The 6,000-nt window shown below is 43.5% G+C and overlaps 1 long non-coding RNA gene across 1 annotated transcript in view; it reads left to right on the forward strand.

Moving 5' to 3' along the window:
• Positions 1-1,290, forward strand: part of LOC308611366 — a 104,684-nt gene extending 103,394 nt beyond the window's left edge. Inside the window, exon 5 of the long non-coding RNA XR_014014882.1 lies at positions 1,173-1,290. This is a non-coding gene — a long non-coding RNA (uncharacterized lncRNA). The remainder of the gene's footprint in view (positions 1-1,172) is intronic.
• Positions 1,291-6,000: the final 4,710 nt, after the last annotated feature.

A 6,000-nucleotide genomic window follows, 5' to 3' on the forward strand; every position in this document is an offset into this window, starting at 1 on the left:
AAAAAAGCAAACAACCCAATCCAAAAATGGGCAGAAGACTTAAATAGGCATTTCTCCAAAGTAGATATACAGACTGCCAACAAACACATGAAAGAATGCTCAACATCATTAATCACTAGAGAAATGCAAATCAAAACTACAATGAGATATCATCTCACACCAGTCAGAATGGCCATCATCAAGAAATCTAGAAACAATAAATGCTGGAGAGGGTGTGGAAAAAAGGGAACACTCTTGCACTGCTGGTGGGAATGTGAATTGGTACAGCCACTATGGAGAACAGTATGGAGGTTCCTTAAAAAACTAAAAATAGAACTACCATATGACCCAGCAATCCCACTACTAGGCATATACCCTGAGAAAACCATAATTCAAAAAGAGACCTGTACCAAAATGTTCATTGCAGCTCTATTCACAATAGCCCGGAGCTGGAAACAACCTAAGTGTCCATCATCGGATGAATGGATAAAGAAGATGTGGCACGTATATACAATGGAATATTACTCAGCCATAAAAAGAAACGAAACTGAGCTATTTGTAATGAGGTGGATAGACCTAGAGTCTGTCATACAGAGTGAAGTTAGTCAGAAAGAGAAAGACAAATACCGTATGCTAACACATATATACGGAATTAAAAAAAAAATGTCATGAAGAACCTAGGGGCAAAACGGGAATAAAGACACAGACCTACTTGAGAATGTACTTGAGGATATGGGGAGGGGGAAGGGTAAGCTGTGACAAAGCGAAAAAGAGGCATGGACATATATACACTACCAAACGTAAGGTAGATAGATAGTGGGAAGCAGCCGCAGAGCACAGGGAGATCAGCTCGGTGCTTTGTGACCGCCTGGAGGGGTGGGATGGGGAGGGTGGGAGGGAGGGAGATGCATGAGGGAAGGGATGTGGGAACAGATGTATATGTATGACTGATTCACTTTGTTATAAAGCAGAAACTAAAAAAAAAAAAAAAAAAAGAATTAAGATTTCAAGAGCATGAGAGGTAGATGGCCAACCAGAGTTCCTAAGGTTCGGTGCCTGTAACTGTTGCCGCTGCTTAATCCTGCCAAAGCAGTGGTACGGCTGCTGCGCTCGTGTTTGCTACCTCTAGAAACATTCTTGCCAGTAGTGGCGGCAGCGGGACTCAATTACCCCCTTTTTTTCACTCTCTCCAGAAGCTCCAGATGGCGTCTTACGTGGGCAATGTGGCCGACAGCACAGAACCGACGAAACGTATGCTTTCCTTCCAAGGGTTAGCTGAGTTGGCACATCGAGAATATCAGGCAGGAGATTTTGAGACAGCTGAGGGACACTGCATGCAGCTCTGGAGACAAGAGCCAGGCAATACTGGTGTACTTTTATTACTTTCATCTATACACTTCCAGTGTCGAAGGCTGAACAGATCTGCCCACTTTAGTACTCTGGCAATTAAACAGAACCCTCTTCTGGCAGAAGCCTATTCGAATTTGGGGAATGTGTACAAGGAAAGAGGGCAGTTTCAGGAAGCAACTGAGCATTACCAGCATGCATTGCGTCACAAACCAGATTTCATCGATGGTTATATTAACCTGGCAGCCGCATTGGTAGCAGCAGGCGACATGGAAGGGGCAGTACAAGCTTATGTCTCTGCTCTTCAGTAAAATCCTGATTTGTACTGTGTTCGCAGTGACCTTGGGAACCTGCTCGAAGCCCTGGGTGGCTTGGAAGAAGCCAAGGCATGTTATTTGAAAACAATTGAGACACAACCGAACTTTGCAGTAGCTTGGAGTAATCTTGGCTGTGTTTTCAATGCGCAAGGGGAGATTTGGCTTGCAATTCATCACTTTGAAAAGGCTGTCACCCTTGACCCCAGTTTTCTGGATGCTTATATCAATTTAGGAACTGTCTTCAAAGAGGCACGGATTTTGGACAGAGCTGTGGCAGCTTACCTTCGTGCCCTAAGCTTGAGTCCAAATCATGCAGTGGTACATGGCAACCTGGCTTGTGTATACTATGAGCAAGGCCTGATGGATCTGGCAATAGACACCTACAGGCGAGCTATTGAATTGCAACCACATTTCCCTGATGCTTACTGCAACCTAGGAAACGCTCTCAAAGAGAAGGGCAGTGTTGCTGAAGCAGAAGATTGTTATCATACAGCTCTCCGGCTGTGTCCCACCCATGCAGACTCTCTGAATAACCTAGCCAATATCAAAGGAGAACAGGGAAACAGTGAAGAGGCAGTTCGCTTGTATCGTAAAGCATTAGAACTCTGCCCAGACTTTGCTGATGCCCATTCAAATTTAGCAAGTGTATTGAAGCAGCAGGGAAAACTTCAGGAAACTCTGATGCATTATAAGGAGGCTATTCGAATCAGTCCTACCTTTGCTGATGCCTACTGTGATATGGGAAACACCCTACGGGAGATGCAGGATGTTCAGGGAGCCTTGCAGTGTTATACTCGTGCCGTTCAGATCAGCCCTGCATTTGCGGATGCCCACAGCAATCTGGCTTCCATTCACCACGATTCAGGGAATATTCCAGAAGCAATTGCTTCTTATCGCACTGTTCTGAAGCTTCAACCTGATTTTTCTGACGCTTATTGTAATTTGGCTCATTGCCTGCAGGTTGTCTGTGATTGGACAGACTATGATGAGCGAATGAAGAAGTTGGTCAGCATTGTGGCTGACCAGTTGTAGAAGAATAGGTTGCCTTCTGTGCAGCCTCATCATAGTATGCTCTATCCTCTTTCTCATGGCTTCAGGAAGGCTATTGCTGAGAGGCATGGGAACCTCTGCTTGGCTAATATAAGTGTCCTTCATAAACCACCGTATGAACATCCAAAAGACTTGAAGCTCAGTGATGGTCGACTGCGTGTAGGATACGTGAGTTCTGACTTTGGGAATCATCCTACTTCTCATCTTATGCAGTCTATTCCAGGCATGCACAATCCTGATAAATTTGAGATACTCTGTTATGCCCTGAGCCCACACGATGGCACAAACTTCCGAGCGAAGGTGATGGCAGAAGCCAATCATTTCATTGATCTTTCTCAGATTCCATGCAATGGGAAAGCAGCTGATTGCATCCATCAAGATGGTATACACATCCTTGTAAATATGAATGGTTATACCAGGGGTGCTTGAAATGAACTCTTTGCTCTCAGGCCAGCTCCTATTCAGGCAATGTGGCTGGGGTACCCTGGGACTAGTGGCGTGCTTTTCATGGATTATATCATCACTGATCAGGAAACTTCACCTGCTGAAGTTGCTGAGCAGTATTCTGAGAAACTGGCTTATATGCCCCATACTTTCTTTATTGGTGATCATGCTAATATGTTCCCTCAGCTGAAGAAAAAAGCCGTCATCGATTTTAAGTCCAATGGGCACATTTATGACAATCGGATTGTGCTGCATGGCATCGACCTCCAAGCATTTCTTGATAGTCTATCAGATGTGCAAATAGTCAAGATGAAATGTCCTGATGGAGAAGACAACGCAGACAGCAGTAATACAACTCTTAATATGCCTGTCATTCCTATGAATACTGTTGCAGAAGCGGTTATTGAAATAAGATTAACAGAGGACAAATTCAGATTACAATTAATGGATTCAGTATAAGCAATGGACTGGCAACTACCCTGATCAACAATAAGGCTGCCACTGGAGAGGAGGTTCCCCATACCATTATTGTAACCACACGTTCTCAGTACGGGTTACCGGAAGATGCCATTGTGTACTGTAACTTTAATCAGTTATACAAAATTGACCCATCTACTTTGCAGATGTGGGCAAATATTCTGAAGCGTGTTCCCAATAGTGTACTGTGGCTGTTGTGTTTTCCAGCAGCAGGAGAAGCTAATATTCAACAGTACGCACAAAATATGGGCCTTCCCCCGAACCGTATCATTTTTTCCCCTGTTGCTCCTAAAGAGGAACATGTTCGGAGAGGCCAGCTGGCTGATGTGTGCTTGGACACTCCACTCTGTAATGGACACACCACAGGGATGGACGTCCTTTGGGCAGGGACCCCCATGGTGACTATGCCAGGAGAGACTCTTGCTTCCCGAGTTGCAGCTTCCCAGCTCACTTGTTTAGGCTGTCTTGAGCTGATTGTTAAAAATAGACGAGAATATGAAGAGATAGCTGTGAAACTGGGAACTGATGTAGAATACCTGAAGAAAATTCGTGGCAAAGTCTGGAAGCAGAGAACATCTAGCCCTCTGTTCAACACCAAACAATACACAATGGAACTAGAGCGGCTCTATCTACAGATGTGGGAGCATTATGCAGCTGGCAACAAACCTGATCACATGATTAAGCCTGTTGAAGTCACTGAGTCGGCCTAAATAATGACTGTGTGCCCAGGAGAATTACCCCTGTAGCTGAGCCTCAACCTTCTGGGGGAAAGGGAACTACTTTTTCAGTATCATGTTGCAGATGGGTGACACACAATGATAAGAAATAGCACAGCCAGACTTGCTTCCTGCATGATCATGACAGGGAGAGACACAAGAGATGGGAAACTGCTGTTCCACAAGGAGATTCCATCGAATTTTGCCGCAGCCAGGTGTCTGGAAGGTCTGGAAGGTAAGTCTGGAAGGTCTGATCTCCCTTGGTCTTCCAGGGGATGGATGGTTAGTGTGGAAGGGAGATGGAGATTGCCCAGCCGTTTTGTGATTATCATGGATTGATTGAGTCTTCTGAATTAATTTTTTTCTTTCTATTTTGGGTATGGGAGCTTTTAAAAATGTTTGGTTTCAGGTATTTTTATTCATGTGAAGTGTATATGATTCTCTTGAGATAAGATATTAAGCTGAACTATTCCTTGTTTTAGTTTCTGAACTCTACAGATAAATGGGGACTTTGCTGGTGTAGTCTTTTTATAGGTTTTATAAACTGCTTGAGCCTATATCAGTCATTTTAGTGTCTGACATAACGTTTGGAACTCTCAGTGCTTTTTTGGTTTGTAGATGATGGCTTCAATTCTTTTTCTGGTCCGTTTCCTTCTTCCCTTCCCCCCACTGTAAAAATTCTCCTGTAACTTGGCTAACAAAAAACCAAGTCTGATTCAAAACCTCCCAGAGTGTTTCTCTTAAACACATCATCGGGTGCCAAATGAAGATTCTTAGGAGTGCTTATTAATTATGAAGGGCACAGTTGTGGTACTGTCACTGATGATAAAAATAATGGATTTTTGGCCTAGAGTTTTGTCCTATTTCACCAGTGTTTTACTGTTGACTGCCCCTCTATGTTGCTTCCAAAAGTGATAGTGTGTGATAAGATGTTTACTTTCATTTCTAAAGTTTGTTTTTTTTTAGGTGAGTCCTGTTCTTCCTTTTTCTTTCAGCAGAAATGAAATTCCAGGTAAGTATAAGTATTCAAATATTTGATCAGTAATTCACAGTTATCTCCAGTACATTAAATAACTTTCATCAAAAAACATGTTATAGGTAAAAAGCTCTGAAGGACCAGCTATGTATATGATAATTATGTTTCAGGCCTTCTAGGGTATTATATATAATAACTTGTCTTCTGGTCGTGGTCTTGAAGTCTTTATGGATTCAGCCTCAGTAGTAGCGAACTGCACTGCTACTTGGTTTGGAGTACAAATTAGGCTTTAACCCTCCTGGAGGTTGAATTTTTGGTATTGAAAACCATAGGAATGAAATTACTGTATTTCAACAAAGGATCGAGGGCTTGAGGCTTAAAGAAGCCAACATATGTGTGGGAAGCAGTCAGCCTTGAGAGCACCTTCGGACATGCCAGGCATGCCGCTGCTGCTCGAAGGGACTGTCCCTACTTGTTCCCCTCCTTGTTCCAATCCATGGGAGATAAATCACCAGGGCCCAGAAATGAGAAAGAAAGTAGAATGAGACAAGCAAAGCTGTCTCCCCGCTGCACATGCAGGTTATTTTGGATGATTCTGGGTTTATGGGTTTTCTCCCAGGGAAGTTAACCTTGAGCCGAGACAGTCATTAGATAATGTAAACCACCGTCTGGCAACCTTCCCTTTTCTAGTCTA

Source organism: Mesoplodon bidens (assembly GCF_964165515.1).
Source record: "Mesoplodon bidens genome assembly, contig: HAP1_SCAFFOLD_72, whole genome shotgun sequence".
Classification (NCBI taxonomy): Eukaryota; Metazoa; Chordata; class Mammalia; order Artiodactyla; family Ziphiidae; genus Mesoplodon; species Mesoplodon bidens.